General features: G+C 33.3%; 1 non-coding gene across 1 annotated transcript; it reads right to left on the bottom strand.

Moving 5' to 3' along the window:
* Positions 1-490: 490 nt before the first annotated feature.
* Positions 491-577, bottom strand: LOC112997897 (small nucleolar RNA Z159/U59). Its single transcript, XR_003262954.1, has one exon. It is a non-coding gene; the product is annotated as a small nucleolar RNA Z159/U59 (small nucleolar RNA).
* Positions 578-8,462: the final 7,885 nt, after the last annotated feature.

The following is an 8,462-nucleotide window of genomic DNA, read 5'->3' as shown; positions in this document are numbered from 1 at the left end:
AAAGACAAATAATCAAACAGTCTACATTGTATAATTGAAGCATACATAACACAAATTCTGCTGGAACAACATAAGTAATTTTATATGAACTTTTCATAGTGGTATGATTTTATAGTAATTTTACATGCAAATTCATAATAGATTTTACATGCAAATTCATAATAGAGAATATATATGTTGCTTATTCCATATTGAAGCCAAACAATTAGATTTTAAAAGATGTCGTGCTACCCATCAAAACAGGACTCGACTCTTGGGCTTGGACACTGTGAATTCAACTATAGTACTATACTAGATCATATCAATATGAAGGTGACAACCATGAGATAAATAAAGCCCACATGAGTGTTGCACAAAATCCCTATTCTAGAAAGGATAACAACTACATCTTACATCAAACGAAAATGCATTAAGAAAATAAAATTACAACATTTGATTTGAAGAAAAATCAACAAAGTAGCATATATAATACAGAAGGATCTTATACAAGGCCTCCTCAGTTCAGGTCTCCAATATATTTTCCACATGGAAACAACTCAGAAGAATGAAAGTTTTATTTTTGTTCATCCTTGGAGGCAATGTGAAAAGTTAACAAGGTGACAACACTGAGTTAAATAAAGCCCACACGTGTGTTGCACTAAATCCATATTCTAGAAAAGATAAATACAACATCTTACATCATACAAACAATACTAGATTGAATTGGTAAGTCTAACTCCATGTCATAATTTTACATAATATCTAACAACTTTCAGTCTTTCACATGAAAAAATAATCAAAAGATAAATATTAATTTAAGGATCATGGTTAATCAATAAGATTAAATTTTCTTGATGAAATAGAATTATCTTTAAAACAGAAAGAAAAGAAAAGTATAACCAAAGTAAAATAAAATCTTAATTAATTAATAGAATTATATTTAAACAATACAAACTGTCTAGATTCTACTAACAGATAAATGGACCATACTTCAAAGTCATATCATGAGTTATCTTGAAATAATTGGTCTTGTGCCATCATTTTTCTTTTTTGGTTGGGTTTCAAAAATAAATAAACTGGTCTAGATTTATATAAGAAACATAAGAAAGGAAGAAGCCCAATTGATTTTGGCAAAGAGTCTTGTAATACTTTAATCATTGGTTCAAGCAAAGTAATCTAGCAATACCACCCATTTACATAGTTAGTGAACCACGTTCAAATTTTATAATATCAATGAACCAGAATCAAGGTTAACCTTTGTAGAAGTCTTTCTTTTTAAGAGTGTGGGATATAAATTTTGAAATAAAAGAAAAGTAGTGTCATAATTAACGAATTCAACTAATAATGTCATAATTCAATAAAGTCATTAACGAATGCAAGAAGCTATTCAATTTCTACTCCTAAAAAAAACACCATTAACCTGCAAACAAAGTCATTATCCTGCAAACATACATTGTCTGATATGCACACAAAGTCATTAACTTGCAAACATACATTGGAAATCCACACCATAACTCATAAGTGTCGCAACCTACCCTTCGGCGGGAGGGCGACGCATGACTTGCGGGTGCGTCTTCTAAGAAAGGAATACGCGCGGAGTCGCCACCAACGTTTATTTGAGGAAAACGTCGAAAAAACCGGAAAAAGACGTGATCTACGAACTTTAAGTGAAAGGTTCGGGAGTTGTATTTACGCACGAGGAATGCATTAGCACCCCACGCGTCCATCACAAGAGACGACAACCTTTAATCAAATGTGCAAATATGACTTCAATTTATATTCTTTTCCCTTTTTACGTTCTTATGTCTTTTTTATGCCTTTTTATGTTTTTACCCTTTTGTGGTCGACAAGGGCGTTTCTCTTTGCTCCTACGTATTCCTCAATTGTGATGAGAAAATCAGACCTACGTAGTTCTTTTGTGAACAAAGCGTTTTGGTTAAGTTATTTTTTATCCTTTTTTGCAAGATATGTTTTTATTGGATGAAAGGTCATTTTAGGCGTTGGATCATTAGACAATCTTTCGATTCTTTTGAAAAGTGAGAAAAACATTAAGGCATTGGACCATTAATGATTTCTTTATTTTTTGAAAGAGGTAACAAAGTTACATATTGATTTTAGGCTTTTTAGAAATCTACACTTAACCAATAAAAGCGGAAAAGACCATTTCAAGGCGTTGGACCTTTGAAAATGGCTTTTTTAGGCAATGACAAAAGTTTGGTTTATGAATTGATTTTAGCCTTGGTTTCACTTTGGTTATTAGTCGATTCGATTAAGAAAGAGAAATCCCAAAAAAAAAAAGTCCGATTGATTTTTTTTATATTTATTTTACTAAAAGATATTTTTGATTATTATATTATTATTTTACCTCTTTCTGGTTTCCAACGTGGTTACGGCATGACCGAACGGCCGGATTTCATTTTAACAGAAATTAACGGATGTTACAATTCAAATGATCGGTGGAAATTTATTTTATTTTTTGATTAGGCGAGAAAATGACTAAAGCACGTCAAAAGGGGGTACAGAAAGTAAATGAAATGAAAATAAAAGCACCTGAAAATAAATGAGGACCACTAAGGGTACATAGAATGAATTGGAAAGTTCGATTTCGGGAACTTACCGGTTGAAGACCGAAGAACGACGAAGAACGAACGACGAACGACGAAGAACGGTGGAAAATCTTCGCAAAATCACCCACGGAAATGTTACAGAAGCGCCTCTGCTTGAATTTTCTTCACGGAAACAATTTTTTTTCACTAATTTCAAGTGATCTCGAAATACCAGAAAAGCTGAACATTTTTGTTCTTCCCTCCTTCCCCTATTTATAGGAAAAGGAAGGAGATGCTTGCCACTCCCAGCTTGCCCAGGCGAGCTAGGTTGCTTCCTCCAGAAGCAACCGCCTTCTGGGCCCAAGTGGGCCTGGTTGCTATTTGAACCCCCATTTTTACTAAATACACCCCTTGCCTTTTTTTGGTGATTCTTTTTCCGTAAAGTTACGGAAACTTACAAATTTCGTGACGATACTTGTTTTCTTTCCGTAATGTTGCGAAACTTTACGAATTACATAATCATCCCTTTTTTGCCTTCCGGAACGTTACAGAACTTTACGGATTGCGCACTAACACTTCCTTTTAATTTCCAGCATGTCACGGAACTTCATGGATTGTGCTATGACGCTTTTCTTTTGGCTTCTGGCATGTCTCAGAACTTCACAAATTGCCTAACGATGGGTGCCAAATACCTCGAAGTGGTCGAGCGAGGGTCGCATCCCAACAACGGATGGTCCCCGGACGAAATTAGGGTATGACAATAAGTAAGCACTTTCTCAAAACATGATCCATAAATCATCATAGAAGAGAACGAATTCCACCTCTGTTGCGGCTTGTGCATTGGCCAATAGTTGAGTACGAAAGTTCCTAGTAAAAAAGAAAAGAGCAGAATTAGGCAAAAGAAAACAGAAGAAAAATTATGAGAGCTTAAAAAGATAAAACATTTCAAAAGAAAAGAAAAAAGAAAAAACCTTGTGACAGGTTTAGACACGTTAATTCCATTTCCATGGCCTTGTTTAGCCACGAGATTCCCAATATCCTGCAGCACCCTTCTGTTTCTTCTTTCACCACCCATGTTTTTTTGCTTATTCAAACCACCAACTAAATCACACACAAAAAAATCACGAAAGGGGGAATTTCAGAAATGAAAAAATAAAAACCCAAACTTTATCCAAACAAATCTTAAAACCTAAAACCCAAAAACATTCAAACATTTATCGACACTGACAGCAAGAAAACAACAAAAAGAAAAAAAAAGAACAAAAACCTTGAAGACCACCATTTCGCCCCTCTCCTCCGCCGCTCATGTCGGTTCTTGCCACCGTGGAATCAAGCAACACTGTGTTTGTTTCTTGTTGGTAGCAACCTTTTTCCCTCTCTATCTATCTCTCTCTCTCTCTCTTGCTTCTACGCCGAATGAACGAAACGAAAGTATGAAATTTTGGGTTCGGAGAGGAAAGGGAGAATGAGAAATTTTGGGAATGGGGAATTGTGTTGGAGCGTGGAGGAGGACGAGGAGGATCTGGACCCAAGCATCAGGCGCGAATGCTTAGCGGAGGCACGCGACAAAGTTGGGGTCGGTGGAGTCTAGGGTTTTGAAGAGGGTGCAAGACGAATTTGGAACTGAAAAATGATTCGAAGGGTTTGAGATTGGAGGTGGATGAAACCAGTTTTGATTTTGAAACACTATGAGATTGAATGCGAGAGTTGTGATACTCAAAGAGCTAAAAGCCTCCTTGAGGAGTTCTTGAAGGAGAAGAGAGAGAGAAGCGAGAATAAAGGAAAGAAATAAAGGGTCACAAAAATGAAAAGGTCTCTGCTGCCATCGATAAGATGAGAGAGAAAAAATGATAAACATATAAATATTTAAAGACGGTGGGATAAAAACGTCTTTGTAAGAGAAGCACTACGACAGTCTCTTTAATGACCGTCCTTAATTTTACAATTTAATTACCATAATGTCATCCCATTTGTTTCAAAGACAGTGATGCACCCACCGATGTTGTTAGCGCTTTGTAGTAGCCAGGTTTTGTAGTAGTGCTTAGACTAAAATACGACCTTTGTTGATTGAGAATTGAGTTGCATAAACAATTGCTTTCATTTTTGGTGCAATTGATATATGATGAAAAGGGTTGGATACATGTAAAAAGTACTCCAATGCTTAAGTCAATAGTAATTTTGATAATGTGATGGTGTGTCATAAATGGGTACCTGTGGTGAATAAGAACACTTCAATTTACTTTAGTTGAAGTAGGTTCCATTGTACCTAGATATATTGTAGTATCTTTGTTTCTTGGGTTATGGTGATTTCGGTCAACATTAAGCAATTTGAGCTAATTCTTGAAATTAAACCAAGATGTTTGCATGAATAGATTGAGCCTTGAGGCCATTTTGAAACAATTATCAACATAAATATGGTGAACATCCACTCAAATACACGGACTAGAAAATATCTTTGTACAAATAACTAATGATACAATTATCAAAATGGTCTGACCTGAATAGTGTGATGCATGGCTTGGGCTAGGATGTGAAAATTCAATGCTGAACTTATTATGGTCCGCCCTGGCTTGACTTGAAATTTTATTGGTCTGAAAGGGGCTGAACCGAAACCATATATGACAAGTTTACTATTATATATGTTGTTAATGTGCATTTTAAGGTGAATATTCTCTACATATTAAGTATTGTTTTTATGTTCTATCACTTATTTATTGTTAATGTCCATTTTTATGTTCTATCACATATTTTATTATTATTATTAATAACAATCTATAATTTTTAATGATTTCAATATTTTAAAAGGTTCAACATAGTTAGTAAATGATTGAGTTTTTTAAACATGTTGCCAGAGTTCAATTTTCTAACCTTGTCTATGGAGAAAACTTTGTTAGGAGAAAAAAATCCCGTGCATGATTTTTATATCTTAAGAGTTAATCTCATGACTTCCGTTACAAGAATAATTTACTTCTAGAAAAAAAAAAAAAAAAGCTGAACTTGGCTAAAAAAATTTGACTCGGTACCAAATTGGTACGGTCTGATCACTCGAAAATATGTTTGCACATAATACATCAGCCTGAATGGACTAAACTGGCCTTAATTAACAGCTCTAGTTGAAGATCATCATTAGCCCATAACTCGGTTCCAAGGAAAGATGATAATTAAAGCTAAGTCGTTGACTGTTAGAAATGCTAGACTTGCATAACCAACCATTGTCAAGAATCACGTGATTGGTCGAAAGTGAAGGAAGTTTTCTTTCTTATGGCTACACCTTTCTGTGATCTAAATCACGTTCCATGCATGCATGGATGGATGGCCACACAGTTATGCACGTGTGAGGAATGAAAAGTGTTTTCTTTACCAACTCAAAAGCCTGCTGTGTTAGTAATACACTGTTGTTAACAGAGAGAGTAAAATATGTTAAAGCTTGAAAATGCTGATACGAACATAAAGAGAAGTGAAAAAAAACGAATATGCTCACCTTTATTCACGTTATAATGATATGCACACTTCGATATCATTATCTGTGATCGAAAGAGAAGGGATTTGAGAACTTGAATTTCATATAGACCAGTAAATGGTTAGTTTTATGAACATTTTAGTTTCTTTTGTGACTACTACGAAATTTTTAGTTACAAATTACAATACAGGTAAAGAGGTTAATTTAGTGAGCTCAGGAATTTAAAAAATAGTATAATAATATTTAGGGAGAGACACCGATGCTTATGGATTTACATAAGAACAACGGAATATCCTGGTCTTCCATATAAAAACATTTTATAGAAAAATTAAAATAATATCCTAAACATGAATTAAAATAAAACTTACTATATGCCTAGCCGTAAGTTCCAATGTATCAATCGTGGTGATGGCAATCAATAAACAACCATATCCCTTGAGACCTGTCTCCTGCCTACAACTCATTCGTAGAAGCAAAACAAAACAAAAATTCTATCATTTAAAAACCGAGTTTCAGAAAATCATTTTAATTAAATAATTCTTATGTAAAATTACTTACACGCACAGAATAAATTTAAACTATTAAATTAATAAAACAAATATGTATGCAGAGGAACCAACCCCGTGATTCCCGACTATATGGGGAAAACAATTCATATTATCTGTTATATTTTTTGACAGCCACGTGATCTGAACCATTAGATCTATTTTGAATGTTTTAGCCAGGACAGGGATTGAAAAATGTGGAAATTCTACAAAAAGGAACTTAAAAAGGGTTGAAAAAGAGGCAGCATGGCCATGCTTCTCCTAGCACACCGATGCACTCTTTAGCATGGTCATGCTTTGATTCTCAAAAATTTGGAATCAACGTCAAAACATTCAAGAACGTCGTGCTCTTTGAAAGTATGGTTGTTGTTCCCTTCAAGTAGAACCACCATGCTCTTTAAAGAGCACGCCTGTATTCTTCCTCATGTTTGTTACACTTGTTATTTTATAAAAAGAGAATTGGGAGAAACTTTGTTTTTATCTTTTGTTTGTGTATGAAATTTGACTTGGTGAGTGACCTAGGTACAGTGTAAGAGCTCTTTTGGATTGGAAAGAACACCAGAAAGATTGCAAGGGATTCTAATTGTAATTTTTCTTATTCCCTCATCTTTCTCAATGATATGAGGTTATTGTTTTGCTTGCATGTGTCCATGGCTGACTAAATCTCTCTTTTCTCGGATTATGATATAATTTGCAGATGAATCCTAATTTAATTAATTGAAATTGTCTTTATTCTATCAATTAAGTTGTTCTAACGTGGTTAATTTCTTATTAGAATTAATCAATATATATTTTAGTTATTTGTGCATTTATGATCAATTTCATATGAATGGTGGAATTATAAAACAACTGAATCCTTTAGAATGATGATTGACCAAATACATTTTAGGCATTTTTGATTGTCATTCTTTATGCACTAATGCTTTTTTGTAATTTATTTCTTAATTGATCAAATTAGAAGTAAATTAAGAGAAATATTGTTGGAAGTGTTTGACCAAAGCCTTTTAACAACCTTAAAAGAAATCAATATTTGATAAACATTAAGAATTCAATTAACATATAATTGGGGGAATTCAATGACAAGATTTAATCATAACCCTGGGCCGACTTATCTAATAAGTTCATTGCAGTGTCTTTGATTGCTCAAGAGTATTGTTTTCCAACAAGGTAATTGAACATGTTTCTCAACTATTGATTAAATCCAAATTGTTTAGTTTATTACAAATTAAATTATTATGGGAACAAAATTAGTCCATTAGATATGATACTCAGACTTAGGTCCATTGTTATTATGGGTAGGATAGACTAGCTTGTCTTGAGTAAACATATTTTACACATCAATATTTCACTAAAGAGGATAACTAAGTTTTATAATGAAGATGATCATGGATAAAATAACAAATATTTCGTACTAATTTTATAGTGATTAAAAAATTACAATCATGCTATCTCATTAAAATATGAAAGTATGCAAAAAAAAAGTTAGTTTAATTAGAAAAATATTTGCTAGAAATATTTGTTGACGTTTTTTTAACACAGGACCTTAATTATTAAATAAATTTAGTGAGTCATACTAATAAAGTCTAATTAGTTCTACTCTCTTTATAATATAAAATGTGCTTGACAGAGTACGTAAAACATAAATCCAAAAATCAAACCCATGTTTCTAATTTCCTAAAAACAAAATATTTGTGTGAATGTCAGACTTATGGTCCACTGGCATATAATACTAAATTAAGTGTCAACAGTTCATTTTTATTACAATCATACTCTATTAATTGTCAGATAAAAGTTTCCTTATTCAAGTGGGAACAAAAAAAATATTGTATTCACATTGAAAATTAAAGATATTCCTTTCATTGATGTCCATGCAGATTTAAAAACATATATACATCAACATGGCCACGGTATGAAACCATATTATCGTTTACT

This window comes from Glycine max, chromosome 1, assembly GCF_000004515.6.
Source record: "Glycine max cultivar Williams 82 chromosome 1, Glycine_max_v4.0, whole genome shotgun sequence".
Taxonomy (NCBI): Eukaryota; Viridiplantae; Streptophyta; class Magnoliopsida; order Fabales; family Fabaceae; genus Glycine; species Glycine max.
The sequence above is the reverse complement of the archived record's forward strand: the minus strand, read 5'-3'. Positions and strand labels throughout refer to the sequence as shown.